The sequence below is a fragment of the Dipteris shenzhenensis genome, chromosome 4 (genome assembly GCF_047967505.1).
Source record: "Dipteris shenzhenensis isolate YYH24624 ecotype China chromosome 4, Dip_SZ_1.0, whole genome shotgun sequence".
NCBI classification, from domain to species: domain Eukaryota; kingdom Viridiplantae; phylum Streptophyta; class Polypodiopsida; order Gleicheniales; family Dipteridaceae; genus Dipteris; species Dipteris shenzhenensis.
The window spans coordinates 46168061-46188896 of record NC_141599.1 but is presented as its reverse complement, the minus strand read 5'-3'; the positions used below and the strand labels follow the sequence as shown (position 1 = coordinate 46188896).

Genomic DNA, 20836 nt, shown 5'->3' with positions numbered 1-20836 from the left:
CAACACCTGCTTACCAACAACACTCGGCCCCCAAGAGAGTTCGGCTGAGCTCTTAGCTTATGGCGGACACTCTCAAGGGTTGGAGCCCTTAGCGGAGATGTCAATACCACTTTGCACCCTAGATAGTGTGCATTTTGGTCTGTTAGGGATTTGTCAAAAGCCAACGGACTCATCCCAAGTGAGAGGTTCCTTTTGTCTTAGTGTAAATGGCCATTGACCTGTGCTAGCTAATCCTGTTAGCCAAGCGATGCCATTCCAATTGGAGTCTGACCTCCTCCTCTCCAGGCTATCAGCCTACCCCTCCCAAAAGCTCTTGTGACAGTAGCAAACCTTGAGTTTAGAACCTTCTCCTCCCAGTGAAGTGAAAGGCAGATCCCTACAAACCCTCCTCTTGCAGCGTTCGTGATAGAGAGGATCAGAAAGATTGTCATACTTAGTGCCAGAAAGAAAACGCATACTCTGTATGAACTTTGATGCGTATTTGATGGAATTGCCTGCATAGTGTTGAGACCTTTGGTCCATTATCTTATAAGTCAAATCTTCTCATGGTATCCTTCAAAAAAGTCCTGATTCACCCTATCATAGGTCTCCTTCAAATCTAGGGGGAGGATTGTGAGAGGCTTAGACTCTTGTCGGGTCCAATCGACAGCTTGCTCAAAAGTCATAAGTAGCTCGAACCTTAATGTTCAGGAGCCCAATGGTCCATGGAGCCTTAGGCTGAAAACCATACATCATCATGAATGGACTCAGCTTAGTGGCTGAATGCGTTGCACTATTGTATACAAATTCAGCCATTGGAAGATACTCTTTCCAATCAGATTGCTTACGATAAACATAAGAACGAAGCATACCCTCGAGTATTTGATTCACTCACTTCGTTTGTCCATCTGACTCGGGATGATCAGCTGAACTCATGCTCAAATTTGTGTCCAACTTCCTGAATACCTCATGATAGAAGCTACCCATAAACTTCAGATGGTGATCACTGACGATCTTAGTTGGCAACCCATAAAGAATGAATACCCTTTCCACAAATAACTGGGCTAGACGTGGCTCGATTATTGTAGTCATCATTGAAACGAATCTGGCCATCTTGGTTAGATTATCTACAACTACCTAGATGGCATCAAAGTTGTTTCCACGTAGTAGGTAGTCCAACTATGAAGTTCATGGAAATACTTTCCTACTTCTTATCTAGAATGTCTAGAGGATGTACATGCCACCCTGTCTAAGTAGTTCCACGTTATTGACTTGGCATTGTTGACATTCTCAAACATACCATTCGATATCAGTCCGCATCTTTGACCAATATAGAGATATTTCTTGACCAAAGCCAACGTCCGTTGGATCCCAAGATGTCCAACACAAGGGCTGTCATGACATTCATAAAGGGCTTTCTTCCTCATGCCTTGAACACCTGGTACACAGACTTTGCCTTTTCGGAATAAGAGTCTATTCTGAATAATATATTGATCGATTCCTCCTTTCCTACATAAGTGGAATCGTAGGTTCATTTATTTAGGCATGGACCACCTTGGGCTGCTTGCCATATACGCCGAACCTTTGATCATGCTCATACAAGCCTTTAAAGGAAGGAAGAGATTAGATAGGATTTTCGTGAGACTCATCATGTTCACATGACCAATGTGACTCAAGGCATCTGCTAGTACAGTAGTAGCTCCCCTTCTATAGCCTATTTCAAAGTCAAAGTCTTGCATCAACTTTGACCATCTTGCCTTCTGACCATGCAAGTACGAAGCATTACAAAGATAAGGCCGCCACTTCTTAAATGCATGGGTCACATCATAAAGCTCTTTTTCATGCATAGGATATCTCACCTGTGTCCCAGTTAACCCGAAATTGAGTGTACCTCAGTTGTGCATCTCAAACTAGATTGTTGTATTGCTTGACCACTGTCTGTTGTTTCCACACTCAGATGAATGGGAATTGCTATCCTCCGCCATAACAATGTGATCCTTATCACCATTATCGTCTGCATGGGCTGCATCTATGGATAAATCTTACTCTCTTTTGGTGTGAAGCATCATGTCTTGTAACTGAACGCCTCGAGTATTTATCGGTCAACATAGCCATAGGTGTTGGACTCATTTCCCAATTATAGGTCACAATACTTTGGACCACCCCGAGCTAAAGTTCAAGATCATCACTTGAGTGAGTTCTTAGTGTGCGCGTGTGTCTCCCCGCAAACATATTATTGATAAGATTTCCAATGCCTATGTGGGGATAGAATATGCAAAGTACACTGAGCAATATTGCTAAAGCCTTTGATACAATTCAATGGGATTTCATTTGAAGGTTCTAGGATTTGGGGGAAAAATTCGGCACCTTATTTATTGGCTATATCAAGACAGTCAAGCTGCTGGTATCTTGGCAAGGGATATTACAGACCATTGGACCCTTTTTTGTTCTGTACGACAGGGTTGTCCCCTCAGTGCATTATTTTATTCAGTGCGTTATTTTATTCCATAGCTAGTCATTCCATTCTACAATGTATGGATCATTTAGTAGATACAAGTGATTTGCATGGGCTGGAGATACATGGCAGCAGACATTTGATTGCGTAGGCATATGCAGATGATTCCTTCTTCTTGCCCTGGAACACTGAAAGGGGTCTCTCTTGTCTCATGCGTGCCCTATCTTCAAATGGTCTGGCTGCGGGTCTGCATGTGAATTTAAATTGCTGCCTCTCCATGCAAAATTTGGCAACGTATATTATGGCTGGGACATTGTTTCACCCACACAGCTTGTGAGGCATCTTGGTTACCCTTTGGGCTGTACAGTTACTCGGCGTCAACAAAAGGATTGGGTTCTTGACATGCTCAAGAAAAGTTAGAATACTGGAAACTGGCAACATGGCCCTTGCATGTCTGTTACCGCATTGTTCAATCCATTCTCGTTGCCTATATCCAGTTTATTTCCTTTGATGTTTTTGCCAAACGGGACATCTCATGCTTTATGTCTACTATTATGGAACTCTTCTAATGCTCACGCTTTCGCAGGGAAGCCCTCAGGTTTCTTTCAGTGGATCATCTTTGCACACCCAAAATGCATGGGGGACTCCATATATACAATATTCACGTGCATTACTAGCTCACAAGGTTAAATACCATACAAGCGTATAATGTTGTCTCAAAGCATAGAAAAGAGATGGCCATACCAGCTGCATCAAGTACATCATCCACATGGTAGATGCCTTTGGACCAAAGAAAATAAGATTCCTATAAAGCCAAAGGGGCATGAAAGCCTTCGACCAATGGAGACTTTCAGCACGCAAGGAGTTACCTGCAAGAGTGTCTTTGACATTCCACTTAAGACGGAAAAGTATGTGTTTCCAATCTACCATTTAAGACAATAAAGTATGTGTTTCCAATTTGCAATCAAATGAGAGACAAAGGGGCAGCCCTTCATTTTGCTATCAATGTGACCCAAAATAAAGTCCCGATGAGTGGGGTGGAGTGACAAAAAGCTGGAGAGGACAAGTGCAAAATCAAATGTCTCATCATGAAAATTCATGGCTGATCACCCTGCATGAATTGCAGTTGTAGATGCTTCATGATTTTTAGCAAGTACATCGTCTTGAGTTTGGGAATGTTCCTGGATTCATCTAGGTATAAGTACATCGTCTTGAGATTTGTGACTGTCTCATAGGCTGGGCTATTCAATTAGATGATCATGTTTGCCATGCTCTACCGTTAGCTAATATCACGGCTACATCTTTGTATAAGGTCTTGCTGCCTCCCTCTTGGGTTTCTATCCATGCCAATGGCATGTGGTCTGTGACCCGTTCCCCTTGGTGGTGGCGCCAAAGATTGCAGTATATTTGGGCTTCCAAACTTCAGCTTCGGCAATTTTTTTTTTCTTGTGACGAGTTTTACTAGGAGTTTCTCCCATTTGGACTGCTTTGGGCTCATTGTCACATTGCCCTTGCCACTTGTCGACGATATCTATCCTTACGGGAGTCTGCGACATATCTTTTGGCAATGCCCACAATCTTATGATTTCTTGCTCTTATTAAGCCAATGACTGCAGGCTTGTTTTCCTAGTGCTTGTTTTGACAAGTGATTCTGGCGCTTTGGTTTTCATCCTGGAAGGCAAGGATATGATGTACTCTTTTATTGGGTTCATTATTGGAGACTATGGACTCTATGGAAGGATCGTAACCATCAAGTCTTTGGTGATCCCTCCTTGGCTAAATATCAGTTCTTCCGAGTATCTCTAAGGCAATCTCTTTATGATTGTCTACATGCACGGGGTATAGATTATCCTACTCTCTTGTTATATAATGATATCTTCTGATGATTGTAACTAGCTGTCCCTTTTCGTGTCACTGTTCTTTGTAATATATGGACAATGGATTTCACCCAAAAAAATGTGTGTGTGTGTGTGTGTGTGTGTGTGTGTGTGTGGAATGGGCTCCCGATAATTGCTCGGGGACAAACTCAATGAGGAAAGAAAGTATTCATTGGAGTGCCATCTTTGACATTCCACTTGCCTTACAGGAACCTGTTCGGGCATACAATCTCATGAAATTGGGAATTAGATACATAAATGATGTGGTAGATGATCAGGGCTCTGTCTTATCTTTTCCTGAGGCCCTGATTTGTTACATCCTTTTCTACCTGTTCCTCCTGTGGCTGACACAGACAGGCTTATGGATTGGCAATTGCAACCCTCTGCTACATGCTCTCATCGTGTTCCTTTGCCTGCCTTGACCTCCATCAAAGCCTACAGGCTTCTTCAGCCTGCCCCATGGATTCAGCAATATGCTAATACTCTGTGGCATATCAGGAAGCCCCTCTCATGGTGGCGGAAGAATCTTCGGATATTATGGAAGTGTAAAATGCCTTTGAAACAAAGACTTTTTCTTTGGAGATGCATGACAGGCACATTGTCAGTGGGAATAACACTTGCCAAACGTCGCATTGCACCATCCACATGTTTACGATGTCAGGCTCCTTCAGAGACTGTCCCTCATTTGCTTTGGCACTGCCCATGTTCTAGGAACCTCCTCGGGAGAATTTCAGATCATCTTCGGCTCCGTTTCCCGAGTCACAGATTTGGGAAACATTTTTGGTTATTTGGCAGATTTATGAGGTCTCTGTCTCTATACTCACTATTTTTCTCATGGGTGAGATATTGGGCTCTTTGGACAATCTGGAGTGAACATAATTTGGCATACTTGGGTCGGCAGATTCACAAGTCATATGAATCTTTCCAAGCCTCATTGCGGCAATCCTTATATGATGCCTGCCATGAGGGGGATATACATGCTTCTTGCATAGAGCTTTTCTTTTTATGTTTCTGATCTTTGGGATACTCTCCATTTTGGAGACTTCCCATCTTGTAAATTTATGAGAATATAAATATACTGCACTGGATTTTACTTTAAAAAAAAAAAAGTGTGTGTGTGTTAGTGAAGGCATAGTACATGTAAGGAATAGCATTTCCTTGTCACCTGCTTTATGACATTCTGTGAATTCTATGTGTAGTTTTTGTTCTTGAGAAATTTCGAATTAAGTTTCTTCTACAGTTTGTTGACATCCATACTTCTTCTTGACATATCTCACATGGCTTCTTACCTTTACCAAGGAAATGTCTTGCTCATCATGGTATTTTTGGTATTGCTTAGCAGTTGCTCCAGCCGTTGCACATGGCATAGTATTTGTAATTGATTGTATCAATGCACCTTGTTCTTTGGACCAAAAGTGCCGCTTGCTTTTAGTGCTTGTAGTAGCCATACTATTACCTCGGATAGACTTGTCAAATTTTTCTCATGAAATTGCTCGGCTTCATCATGGGGCCTTTCTTGGTACTCAAAGCGAATGCTTGATCTTTAGGTGGTCTGTAGCACTACATCAATAAGTGCAGTGTATGCAGTGGATGATCATGATATAGGATTGTAATGGGTTCAATTTAAAAGTTTCACTGTATCTACTATATGTTTTTCTTATGTAGATTGGCCTATTAAGATACTTGGAAGCCCATAAAATAGTGAAATGGTCTCCCCGAGGCCATCCTCTGATGTTGAGAGACTCATAGGCATCAAGTACTCTTCTTGACTTTGCACACTGCAAGGTTTGTAGGAAGTTTGGTGCCAAGCATGCTTTTAGTCAATCTATTTCCTTTTTGCAATTCTTGTGCAAAGAAGCTATGAATTGACCTAATATTGCATTTGGAGCTCTTTAGCAGTTGACCTTGAGCCTACCAAGTATTTTAAAGTGTTAAATAAGCAGTCACTAGGAGTGTATTTATAATTCTCTACACGATTCAAATGTTTCTCATTATTTGTTCTAGTTGATGCATTGGTGGCTTCCCCAAGGATTGCGACCTTGTGTGTGTGTGTGTGTGGAAAGATAAGGCTATCCCAGCCAAAATGGGGCTTGTACTTGCTATTATCCATCAATCAAGTCAGTACCTTACCCTTCATCTTGCATTCCATCATGTGGTATGCTTTGAGTTCCATATGGCATTAGAGCATCTAGATCCTCCCCTTGCCATTGTTGCCCGACATTGCTCGTCTTGGTCGACACTTCCAGATCTGGCAACTTCAGGTTTGCCATGTTCCTTAGCTGCTTCCACCCCCATTCTTATGGCCCACTAGATCTCGTGCCTGTCGTTGCCATGTTTGTGGCCCTGATTGCTAGGTGCTGCCACTGTCAGCCATTTTTAGGTGCTGCCAAACTGAAATGCCCCCAAGCTTCTGTTTCATCATGCGCCATCAACATTATGGAAGTATCGCCTTTGTTAGCTGTGTTTGAGCCTCAGCAAAGTTTGGATCCATAGTCCAACAATTAGCCAGTCTCAAGTGTGAACTTGATGACGAAGACAAGATAGCAGTACTCATCAAGCACACTAGAGATCCTTTGTGTAGCAACCACCACCTTTGAAGACCTTGCGGCTCTGCTTCGAAAAGGACAGAAGAACAAGGAAGATCAGCAAGACAACAGCAACACTGATTATGACAAAGCTTTTTTAGGAGCACAAAAAGGAGAACCATAAGAAGATTTAGTGAGGGTATGGTAAGAAAGAACGAAAGAAAGAAATTAAAGTCTGCTAAAGACCGATGGGTCTATGAGACTGAAGAAAAACCTGATACAATGAGCTAGAGGGTGGAGCTACTAAGCGAGCATCTAACCCATGCTAGAAAACTGTGTAGACATAGTCAGTGATATCATAGTACACGTCCACCATAAACCTATGCAGCCATCTTGGCATCATCATCCTCATGTGGAGACACAGTCTGATCCAATACAATACAATAGGCATATAGAACATCAAGATACACCCTACGGTGGACTAGGCAGTGTAGGCAAGAAGCTCGTAATGGATCACTGTCTCCTGTCTGGATGAGTAACCTGTCGTGCCCTCTTGGCCGCTACTGCTTCAAAACATTGGAGAAAGAGCAAGAGAAGCACCATGCAAATCTTGCAGCTGAAGATGAAGAGAAACCCACTGAAGTGGAGGAAATATTTGCAGCAACAGCCCAAGTCCACCTTGAGGAGGTAGACACAGACCAGCTGCCTTTATGTATGTGAGTCAATGAGCATTCTTGCCTTGGGTAGTCCCCCTAAAATGATGATCTCAGTTCTTGGTTGCAAGTTGATTGAGGCAATAGCTGGGCACGGGAGGTGTGCACAGCACCTCTTTGCGGTATTGTAGTGGAGTTGGAGATCGGTTACTTCTTTGGTGTTAGGTCTCACCATCTTTGCTCCCAAGGGGGTTTGTTGGGTATTTCAGAGCTCGTAATGTGAAAGGGATTGTGGTTTAGTTGGTGTGCTAGTGTAAAATGTTTGAGTGGTTGTATGATTGACATCATCTATGATGTCAACTGTGTACTTGTGTGTGAAACATCATCTATGATATTAGTGAAGGGTATCTCCCTGATATCATTAGTGATGTGTGTGTGTTGGAAAGATAAGGCTATCCTAGCCTATAAAATGGGGCTTTTACTTGCTATCATCTGTCAATCAAATTAGTACCTTACCCTCCATCTTGCATTCCATAACGTGGTCTGCTTTGAGTTGCAATACCCCTAAGCTATATGCTTGATCTCTGGGACATAACATTCTTCCCCCTTAACAAACATTCATCTCCTGATAAATGAGAGGTAAGGAATATCACTTTCTAAGACTATCAATACTTTCCCAAGAGTCTTGATCATATGATATACCTTTCCATCGGAGAGTACTCATAACGAATATGATTTTTGAGCTGCCGAGTTCTTTGATCGAGAACCAACTCTAGTTCATATGGAAGATAGGTAGTCAAATCTTCAAGTTGTCATATTCTCAAGTCTCTTCTTAAGATGACTGGATGAGCTTTAATCCTCTCTGGTAACTCGAATTTATAAGCTATATCATTTAAAACAATAATAATTTTATAAGCTATATCTTGGATGACTTATATAGAAGACTGGATGAGGTTTAATTCCCTTGCTCCTCGCTCCCTCGCTCCCCCGCTCCCCGCTCAGCTCCCTCGCTCCCCGCTCAGCCCCTCGCTCCCCGCTAGCCCCTCGCTCCCCTCAGCCACCCTGCGCTTCCCGCTAGCCCCTCACTCAGCCACCTCCCTCCGTCCTTTTCCACTCATCCACCGCCCCCCCGCCCCCCCGCCCTTTGCTCCCCTTGCCACCTTCGCCACCCTTTTTTTTAAAAAAAACTTCAAAAAGAAAGGAAAAAAAAACCAAACAACCACCTCGCACTGGACGTGCCTCCCATTATGGGGGGGGAACCGGTGCCGGACACTAAGGCCTGCACCCACACCCCAAGAGAAATGGGAGACAAAGCCAAGAAAGACGACAATAACAACAACAAAAAATAGCAAATGACACAACTGAAATTGGAGGATGTAAACACACGTTACAATCGAAGTGGACTCAAGGTAGACAGCAAGGCAAAGGTAGGACCCGCAGGTAGGACCCGCCTCAGCTTCTTCAGCCTCTATCTCTACCTCTACCTCAACCTCAACTCCCGTTACAGTGTCAATTTCGTTTTCAGCTCCAGCCTCAGCTCCCTCTATCTCTATCTCTACTTCGACTTCAGTCCCCGCTTCAGGCCCAGCTCTAGTTCCAGTCTTAGCTCCCTCTACATCTACGATCAGTGACATACGCCCATGGCGCCGGTTGTTGTGCCCTTCCCCTCTTCTCCTGTTACAACTCTCGCACAGCTTATGACCCCTACTTCGGAGGTGTCATACACTGTGCCGCATTATGCTTCACTCTCCCCTCTCCCTCTTAGTCAGCCCTCCCTCCCACACCCTGTTGGGACTGCCTCATCCATTCCACTGTCATCTCCGTTCCTCACTCAGTCACCGTCCAGTTTTCAGACTCAGTCCCACTCTTTCATGCCACAGTCACCACAGTTTCAGCATGGACATGGGTGGGCTGGTACACCAGAGGCCCGTGAGACCTTGCTCACGGAGATACATAGTTTTCGTGAGCGTGAGATGGAGCTGACTCGCTTCGCACGGGAGCAGGTCCGCTTCAACCAGGAGCATAGCCGCATCATACAGGAGCAGGCTAGGGCCATTCGGGAGCAGGCGGGTCTTATTCAGGGACTCAGACAGGATATCATGCAGCTCCGACAGGAGGTCACAACCATACACACTGCCCCAGGGAGTACCCCTGTGGTCGAGGCACTGATTGTGAGCATGCAATCTTCTATTGAGGAGACTTTCAGATGGGTTGACGTGGCCAAACGGGAACCCGCAAGAGTAACCGTTTCGGCTACCCTCATGGAGCAGCAGTAGAGAACTAGTAAGGCTCACAACATCAGAGTACACGGAATCCCACGCACTGAGGCTACACCGATGGTAGATGCGACTGTGTTCGTGGCCGCTACCCTGGGTGTAGCTGAGCACAGGATAGAGAGGGCATGGCGGGTGGGGAGAGATCCCAACCGAGAGCGACCTCTGATCATACGGTTCCATGACACTCAGGCACGACTTTCAGCTCTACGACACAGGTCAGTCCTTCGAGATCAGCGAGCGATCTCTATGGATGAGGACCTCACACCTCTACAGGTTGAGGAGAGGCGCTCTTTGCTGCAGCAGCGGGATCAGGCTCAGAAGGAGGGGAAGTGGGCAGTGGTACGAGAGGGACGACTTCTTACAGGCTCCCGTAGGGCACCTCCCCTACATAGGGAAGCGGGGTCTATGAGATTCAGATATCTGAGACCCTGTCCTGCACCATTTGGAATTGTAATGGTACCTTATGGTCAGAACCAAGGAACTTCTCGGAATCCTATACAGGTCATGACATAGTCTTCTATACAGAGACACATCAGAGTCCAGAGCGCCCTCTTCCAATAGTCAGCGGATATACATGGGAGTCTGCCTACAGAGATGAGACGAGGGGTACAGGAGGAGTTCGAGTTTCAGGTGGAGTTGCAGTCCTTTTCAGATCCACACGTCGGGAGATCATTTCAGTAGAGCAGAGAGATACACATTCTTGGATCCGGATACGACACATGGATAGCCAGAATCTGTTTATCGCAGTTTGCTACTTTCCTCCGGAGACCTCACACTTTGCCAGAGATATTCGAGGTGATGATGAGACATCCCTATTTGCTGTCCTTTATCAGTCCATTGTTGACTTTTCTAGCCGCGGAGAAGTCCTTCTAGTGGGGGACTTCAACACGAGGACCAGGACCCGTCAGGTACCACTTCTTGACGTTAGAGATGATTCCACTCTACTGCCAGATGTTGACCTTGAGGAGGCAGGTATGCTACGGGTTTCGGCTGATTTGGTATTTTGCAGGCTTTAGTCGGTCCTTATTTTTTTAATGGGGAAGACTAGATGGATTTGTTGGTGCCTTGGGTTACGGAAGAGACCGGAGTGTTCGTGACTTGGACCAGAAGTTATATCAGCGAGACATCCTTGACGTGTTTGTGAGAGCTTCTGCAAAGGAGTTGATGGAGCAGTTCTTTGACATTGTTGGTGTCAGGTCACACTGTGTCATTGAAAGGGAGTGTTCGAGAAATAGGGTCAATGTGTCATTTGTGAGCCCCAAATGAGGATAGCTCAGGGTCGACACCTCATTATTCATACAATTAAATGAACCTCTAGGGGAAGGGGTGAGGCTGCCATGTGGGCAGCAGAGATCATAGTTCCTATTAGGGTTTATTTGGGGCAGCCCAAAGGGCCACAAAATTATGTCCTCATGGATTGGGAAAGAGTCCAGCCATGAGCCCTAGCATGTTGGTTTTCAAATGTTTGCAAAGCATTTTGGCAACACATAAAATGACAGACATCTCTCTCTCTCTCTCTCTCTCTCTCTATAACACACACTTTTTTTTTTTTTTTGGTGAAACTGAGAAAATTATATTATGAAACATCCATTTTACAACAGGGCAGTGCTCGAGAAAAGAGCCAATACTCTATCCATCAGAAACAGTAAAAGAAAAGCTGAATGCAAGAAACATCCAAATCTTCCTCATGCAAGGGATCATATAAGGACTGCCGCAATGAGGCCTGGAAGAACTCATAAGGGTGTTGAAGGGGTGAATTCAGATATGCATGATTTCGCTGTAGCCAGAGGGTCCATAAGGCCCAGTATCTGGTCCAATGGAAGAAAAGAGAATACTGTGACAAAGAAGCTGATAATCTGCCAAACATCCAGAAAAACCTCGAGAACCTGTGTGCAGGAAATCTAAGAGAGAAAAAATAGGAGATCTTGTCCAGAAGGTCTCTGGAATATGAACAAAACCACAATAAGTGCTGAATACTCTCAGGAGTATGATGACATCTTGGACAAAGAGGAGAGGCAATCCTTCTTTGAGCCAATTTCACTCCCACTGGAAAAATACCAACAATACATCTCTAGAGAAAGAGTCGCTGCTTCAATGGCATTTTCAACTTCCATATCAATTTCAATTTTCCTTTCCACCAAGTTAAAGACTTATTCAGATGCCAAAGAGAATTTGCATGATGAGCAATCCATGGAGGAGGTAATATCAATCGATAAGCCTGTATGGAAGTTAATAGATGCAAAGGCTGAGAGGATAATCCTGGACTTGAGGACTGAAGATGCCAATCTTGAAGCCTGTCTCTTACTTCCAATGTTGGAATCGGAACCAAAGGGAGTAAGAGATCTGCAATAGCTTTCCATATGGGTCTATGATGCATCCCAAGATTGTAGTGTTGGCATGCTGCCAGAAAAGAGAGAATATGCCCCTGATTATCTACCACATCATCAATGAACCGGATGCCCAACTTCATGAGATTGTAAGCTCTGATTGGTTGTTGTACAGCAAGCCCTTATCCTGTACCATTTGGAATTGTAATGGTACCTTATAGTCAGAACTAGGGAACTTCTCAGAATCCTATACAGGTCACGAGAGTCTTTTACACAGAGACACATCAGAGTCCAGAGTGCCCACTACCAATAGTCAGCGGGTATACACGGGATTTTGCATACAGAGATGAGACGCGGGATACAGGGGGGTTTTCGAGGGTCAGGTGGAGTAGCAGTCCTTTACAGATCCATACTTTTGGGGACCATTTCAGTAGAGCAGAGAGATACACATTCCAGGTTTCTTTGGATTCAGATTCAGCACATGGACAGCCGGGATCAGTTTGTTGCACTTTGCTACCTCCCCCTTGAGACCTCCCACTTTGCTAGAGATACTCGAGGTGAGGATGAGACATCTCTATTTGCTGCTCTTTATCAGTGCATTGTTGACTTTTCTAGCTGCGGAGAAGTTCTCCTAGTTGGGGACTTCAACGTGAGGACAGACGCCCATCAGGTACCACTCCTCGACTTCAGGGATGATTCCACTCTACTGTCAGGCATTGACCTTGAGGATGCGGGTATGCTACGAGTTTCGGCTCACAGACGAGGTCCGATCACATCTTATGGGCAGGCCCTATCAGACCTCGGTAGGATTTATGATCTCATTATTTATAATGGTCTTGACAGATGGTTCGCCTCAGGTGGTTTCACGTGCTTTCCACATGGGAGAGGCTCCAGCGTTGTTGATTACATTATGGGATCCCCTGCCTTCACATCTCGCATCACTGATTTTACTGTAGCACCTCTCCCTCCAAGGGCTGATCATACCTATCCTTTAGCATTTCCACTTCCTGTCGCACAACACCCTCTACCCCACTGAGTTCTTACTTCACCTATTATGATATACGCTTTGATCGCGATCACTTATCTACTTACTCTGGCCGTTTGTACATACTTCTCGCTTATATAGACTTCATATCTCTATTAGAGGGTCATGTTGCCTTGGTCACCCGCTCACTATACGAGGCTGCTGTTCACGCTTTTTCTCACATCACCCGCTCCATCCGCCCACCCTCCTCGAGGACCGTACCTTGTAATAGTTGGTACGATGATGAGTGTAAGGCTTTACGCCATCAACTCAGACTCGAAACCAAAAATAGTCTTCTGAGCGAACTAGAAACGCTACGCGAGTATCGTCGATTGGTACGTAGAGAGAAACTAGACTTTGTTCGCCAGAATGAGGAGGAGCTACTGAACATTGTCTAGTAACAACTCTAAGGATCTTTTGCGGAGATTTCTAGAGGGACGGTCCCTCTCACCACTCACTGATACTCAAGTCTGGTATGACTATGCATGCACACTTTATGACATTACATATCAACCAGTCCCGACTCCCTAACCTCTTACATATGCCACGTCCCACATCCTGCACCCTCTTGACTAGGGAGTGGTAAAGGATGCCGTAATGAAACTTCATAATGGCCGAGCGAAGGATCACGAGGGACTATGCACTGAGTTCATTGCATACGGGATTAACCTCCTAGCCCCGATCTTAGCAACGGTCTTTAATGAAGCTGTTTGTTTGGGGTTTCCACGCACTTGGACCATTAACACTATCTCACCCATCCACAAGGTAGGGGATACCATGAGTCCGGAGAACTACACGACCATTATGATTGGACATGTCATATCAAGATTTATGCATTAGTACTTGATTTCGAGGTCAGCAGATTTGTGGAGAGGACTTAGAGTAGCAGGACAGGCCGGATTCCGGCGTGAGCATGGAACCATGGACCATATTCTTACGCTCAGATGTATCATCGAGGAGACGAGGGCATGGAAGCAGAGGGTTTATTGTTGCTTTGTGGATTTCCGAAAGGCATTTGACACGGTTCTGAGAGCTCGCGTCATACGGTGCCTACAAGATTTGGGTTATGACTAAGAGATCATTTGGGTTGTCATGGCACTTTACGAGAGAGATTCAAGCAGGATCTGGGTGGACAAACGAGATCATGAGCACTATTGGGGTCAAACAAGGGTGTCCATTATCACCTACCTTGTTTAGCCTGTACATTGACGAGCTTGAGACAATGATGCAGACACAGGGGGGTAGGTTGCTCTATTGCAGGCACGCAGATCCGGATATTGCTTTACGTGTAGATGACGTGGCTCTCTTGTCTTCCTCAGCAGAGGGACTCCAGAGACACCTTGACGCTTTCCAGTCCTTTTGTGAGTCTCATGATTTGAAGGGCAACATGGGTAAAACCAAGGTTATGATCTTCAATACATCTCGAGCCGTCAAGGAGCAGTTCACATTTGATGGGTCACCTGTTGAGATAGTTTCATCATACATTTATCTTCGGGTTATCTTTTTCGGACCCATCTTCACCATGAGATGCATGCACACTTGGGTAGAGGATATGCTTTATTGGCCAGACTAGAGAGGTAGTGCTTTGGCTCGCACTTTCAAGATCCATGGACCAAGGGGTTGCTCTTTGAATCCTTGGTTGGTCCAGTGGGGATGTACGGCAGTCCATATTGGGGACCAGACTTGTCGGATACAGAGTGGGCCCGGGTGGAGCGACTACAGGTTCTCATGTTATCACGGATGATTTGTGGTAAGCCATCTGTTCCTCACGAGATCATTCAGGCTGAGTTTGGGTCACCCCCATTACAGCTAGATGCTGCATTTCAGGTCATCACGTATTTGTACCGAGTCAGGGAGTATGGGGATTACACCTATGGGCGTAGCATGCTTACCATGGCTAGCACTGTCCTCTTCTATGGCACTTGTAGCATGAGGGGATTAGAGGTGCTGGTATGCATGCACAGAGAGATGGTTTGAGCGATTGAGGCTCCACATGGATAGACTATCTCCCTTCCAGTACAACATGGATGCTTCGCTTTCTCCCATCCTATCACACGAGGTCAACCAAGTTATCTGTGATGATCTCTTACAGCTACACACATTTCGTACTTGGTTGGGACCCAGTGAACTCCTAGTGAAGCTTAGCTTGTACAGAGATCACTGCTTCATATCACAGAGGAGGGTTTCATTGACCTCCCAGGATACACACAGATCTACTTACCCCACTCACTGAGGATCTCTACTGGGTAGTTTCGGGTCTATTCACATACACTTCGTCTCGAGAGCAGCAGAGCAGAGCGACTACCCAAGGAGAGGCGCATATGCACATTATGTGACATGCAGGAGGTTGACACAGAGGAGCACAGAGACAGTGAGGTACTCAGACACCGCGAGAGGATACTTCGAGCACGGAGACAGGAGCAAACTTTTTTCTTGGCTGATTCCTCTCAGAGCTCTATCATGGAGTTTTTTCAGCTAGATCACATGGACCCTCACGAGACGAGGCCTCGACATGACGGTGACCCGAAGCCAATGACCCGACAGCTCAGACAGAGGGTTGATACACAGATCACACTTGGGGACATCCCCTTCGTGTTTACAGTTGGGGCGCGACCGACAAGAGTCACGGTAGCCTTGGCTAGACGCAGAGCTACGACTAGGAGACGTGCTAGGGCTGCACCTGTGAGTGGTCGACAACACTCTACCGCCGATTTCATGCCCCCATTGCGTCGTCCACCCTGAGGTCCTGATGATGATGATGATGATGATGAGATTGATATATAGTCGACCACTGACATGACTATGTTGTACTTAGGACTTAGTACCACCATTCTGTATTTTTTGCATTTTGCATTGATGTGGATGCTCGTTAGTAGCTCCACCACCATAGCTCGTTTGTACCAAGTTTTTCACAGTCTCATAGACGCATCGGTCTTTCGAAGACTTTAATAAACTTCCTTTCTTTCTCTCTCTCTCTCTCTCTCTCTCTCTCTCTCATGGATCCAGGGAATTACAGGACCATCATGGTTGGACATGTTATGTCCAAGATTTATGCATCAGTGTTAGATGGCGAGGTCAGTGCTCGCGCAGAGGTACAAGGGCTCAGGGCATCCGGACAGGCCAGCTTCAGGGCGGATCACTCGACTTACGATCACATTTTTACACTTAGAGGGATCATTGAGGAGGCCAGACACAGGAGACAGAGAGTATATTGTTGCTTTGTGGATTTTCGCAAGGCATTCGACACCGTTCCTCGCGCTCGACTCATCAGACGTCTGCAGGAGTTAGGCTACGACTCGGTGATTATCTGGGCAGTAGTAGCTCTCTATGAGCGGGTGACGGGGCAGGTCAGGATTGGCACCAGCTGGACCCCAGAGATCATGAGCACTATCGGAGTCAAACAAGGATGTCCCTTGTCACCGACTCTATTTGGCCTCTACATCGAGGAGCTCGAGACCACCATCAGGACACTCGGAGGTGCAGGCTGCTCTCTTACGGAGGTTGTCATCCAGATTCTCCTATACGCAGGCGATGTAGTACTACTATCCTCTTCTGCTACTGGTCTTCAACGACACTTGGATGGACTTCAGGTCTTCTGTGATACACATGACTTGAAGGTCAACCTTGGGAAAACCAAGGTGATGATCTTCAACACTTCCAGACCCGCTATGCACCGAGAGCAGTTCCTCTTCGCCGGCGACCCTGTTGAGATAGTTGACTCTTACACATACTTGGGCGTTGTCTTCTCAGGCCCAATCTTCACGATGCGCCCGGCCATGCAGGCCAGGATCAGCCGGGGATACGCCGCTCTTGCCAGGTTGGAGCGACAGTGCTACCACTCCCACTTCCAGGACCCGCGGACCAAGTCTCTCCTTTTTGATTCTTTGGTCCGCCCAGTAGGCATGTACGGTAGCCCTTGGTGGGGAGTCGACCTTTCAGACACAGAGTGGGCTCGAGTTGAGCGCCTACAGATACTGATGTTTGCTCGGATGATCCGTAGCAAACCATCGGTACCACACAAGATCATTCTAGCAGAGTTCGGCGCCTCACCCCTACAGCCTGATGCGGCTTTTCAGGCTATCACCTATCTTCACAGAGTCAGGGATTTTGGCTCCTCCGCTGACGGTCGCCTCCACCTACCTTGGTTAGCCCTATCCTCCTCTATGGCCTTATCCGTTGATGGGGACCAACGATGCTGGTATAGTCGTCTTTCCAGTTGGTTCACCCGACTGTTAGACCGGTTGCCTCCTTTTCAGTACAGTCTCGACGCTCCACCATCTCCCCTCTCCCCCATTGACCAAGAGGTCAACCGGCTCATTCGAGCGGATCTGCTCTAGCTCCACACGTGGCGGACATGGTTTCTTCACTCCAAGCTTCCTGTGAAGCTCGACTTCTACCGCCGATACTGCCTCCAGATCTCACAGGAGGGCTTCATCACACCTCCGGGTTACACACAGCTTCATCTACCACATGCGCTCCGGATCTCCCTCGGTCAGTTTAGGGTCTCGTCACACCGATTACGGATCGAGAGCGGACGCGCAGAGGGTATCCCACGAGAGGACCGCCTTTGCCCACTTTGCGACTTGCAGGAGATCGAGTCGGAGGAGCACTTTGCTTTCAGATGTCCTATCTATTATGCCATTCGAGGCCGATACCACTGCCTCTTCCGCAACGGATTCGGCTCCCTCCCACACATGCTGCAGTTCTCGGATCAGCGATGCCTAGCTGCTTTCTTACATGAGATGACTCGCCACCGAGATACCTCTCTTCGAGCACGACGACACGAGCAGCACACACAGCGTGAGGACACCCAGCGGCCTATCACTGACTTCTTTCAGTCACAGGATACCTCTTCTCAGTCTAGCCGACGACGCGAACGTGAGCGAGAGCCAGAGCCACGACAGCTGCGTCAGCGGACAGACTCACACATCCAGGTCCATGACATCTCGTCTCTGCTCTCGGCCCGCCCCACTGGGGTTACCGTTGTCCTCATCCACAGGGCCACCCGTCGTCCCCGACGATTGAGCTCGACTAGGCCGCGTGACATCAGAGGCCAATCATCTATCGCAGGTTTTTTCCGACCTTCCATTTGACGGCCCCTCTATGATTGGTCTCTGATGATCACCACCTGCACATGTATACTGTATCTCCCCCCTCTGCCCCATTTTTGGTGCCCCCCCCTTCTTCTTCTTTGTATCATCTGGAGGTAGACACATATTTTTTGTATCAGGACTAGACACACAGTCCTTCATAACCTCTTTTTTGTAGAAACGGTTGGTTGGCCCGTTTTGAGACCACCACCGTTATGCTCATTGTATCAGTTATCTTTAGTCTCATAGACCTTCACGGTCTCCCGAAGACTTTAATAAACTTTCTTTCTTTCTTTCTCTCTCTCTCTCTACCGAGAGATGGTTTGAGCGATTGGGGCTCCACATGGATAGACTCCCTTCCTTCCAGTACAGTATGGACGCTCCGTTTTGTCCCCTCCAGTCACACGAGGTCAACCAGGTCATTCGTGAGGATCTTTTACAGCTACACACATTCCGAACCTGGCTGGGACCGAGCTAGCTTCCAGGGAAGCTCAGCTTCTACAAGGATCACTGCTTCCATATCACAGAGGAGAGGCCCATATGCACATTATGTGACATACATGAGGTTGAGACGGAGGAGCACTTGATCTTCAGGTGTCTTGTTTACTATGAGATCCGAGGGCGTTTCTACTACCTCTTCAGAGATAGCTCTGGGGTTTTGTCCCGATTCCTCTCCTATCCAAACCAGAGATGCGTGGCGGCTTTCATTCATGAGGCAGTGAGGCACCGCAAGAGGCTACTTCGATCAGTGAGACAGGAACAGACTTCTTCCTGGGCAGATTCCTCTCAGAGCTCTATCACAGAGTTCTTCTAGCCAGATCACACGGACACCCACGATATGAGTGCTCGACATGATTGTGACCCAAAGCCAGTGACTCGACAGCTCAAATAAAGGGTTGACCCGCAGAATACACTTGGGGATATCCCCTCTCTATTCAGAGTCGGAGCCCGCCGGCCGGCATGGGTTACTATAGCCCTTGTTAGGTGCAGAGCTATGACCAAAAGACATCACAGGGCCACACCCGTGAGCAGCCGACAACACTCTATCACTGATTTCATGCCTCCATTGCCTCATCCACCCTGATGTCTTGATGATGATGATGATGATGAGATTGATATGTAGTCGACCAGTGACATGGCTATGTTGTACTTAGTACTATCATTTTGAATTTTTTGCATTATGCATTGGTGTGGATACTCGTTCAGGAGCTCCACCCTCACAGCTCGTTTGTACCACGATTTTCACAGTCTCATAGATCCATCGATCTTCCGAAGACTTTAATAAACTCTCTCTCTCTCTCTCTCTCTCTCTCTCTCTCTCTCTCTCTCTAACTCCCCAACTCTAAGAAGGCACATTTCTGATCATTTCAGCATTGTACTTTCTGTGCACTTCATTGTTGTACTTCTTGCTCCTAAATGAAATGGATCTAGCCTACTATCTGTTCAGAAATATCCAATTCTGCTGTGTGGCTTGAGGTAGGGCTAGCATAGGACTGTCTAACTAGGCTAAATTTGTTGGGGTTAGCCATAATTAGAACCAGTTTTGTTGCAGTGACAGTGCTGGCTGTGTTAAGGTGACACCACTATTGGCAAGTTTACCCTTCAATTGGATTGAAAGGAAGGAGTTCTATGTAACTAACTTGCCTGATTAAAATTGTGCTCTTTTAAGGCTATGTTTTTCTTTGGGATGCCAATTCTAGGTCGTCACAGGTGCTCCATAAATTCTATTATTGTTCGAGTAAGTTCTAGCCTACATTCATGCAGTAAACATATCAAAAGTGTTTTAAAGGTTGTAAGGGTATCAGTAATTCCATATGAATGGAATAAAATCAGCTTGAAAGGGCATTTTTTTGCACATTGTGTGGAAGGGGAGAGTAGGAGCACACCGACACACACTAGCAGGATAAACACAAGAGTGTGGGGATAAAACATATGTGTGTACCTCCCCTAGCACACAATCAACCTTTTATATGAAAGGATAAGGTTACAACACTAAGTACGGTGTACTTAGTGTACTTAACAAATAAAGTACTAACTGTACTTAAGTGTACTAACTGTACTTGGGTGGCCATAGTGCCTTTACCCCAACAACCTCCCACTTAAAGGCAATATGCCCTCAAGTAAAAATAAATGAGGCTCAACCTATACCCATCAACTGTCGGCAATGTGCAAACCGCTCTGCAGGCAAGCCTTTTGTCAACAGATCTGCTGGATTATCATCTGTGTGAATCTTGACAAGCTGAATCAGCTTATCATCTATTACCTCCCTGATGAAGTGATACTTCACATCAATGTGCTTTGTCTTTGCATGAAAGACAGGATTGTGTGCCAACTGAATAGCACTCTGACTGTCACAATGCAACAATGGAGTATCACCTGTAATGCCCAAGTCTCCCACTAGTCGAGATAACCATAAGGCCTCCTTGCATGCCTCTGTACCTGCAATATATTCAGCTTCCGTGGTAGACAAGGCTATGCACTGCTGCATCCTTGACATCCATGACACTGCACCTCCAGTGAATGTATAAACATAACCGGTAGTAGACTTCCTGTTATCGGGATGACCAGCAAAATCTGAATCCACATAACCATGCACCTTTGCATCTCACTTGCCAAAGCATATGCACAAA

At 46.1% G+C, this 20836-nt stretch overlaps 1 protein-coding gene across 10 annotated transcripts in view; it reads left to right on the top strand.

The window, feature by feature from the left end:
• The window catches only part of HIT1 (Membrane trafficking VPS53 family protein), a 152348-nt gene that overhangs the window by 22726 nt on the left and 108786 nt on the right, over nucleotides 1–20836 (top strand). The gene's annotated exons all lie outside the window — the stretch shown is intronic.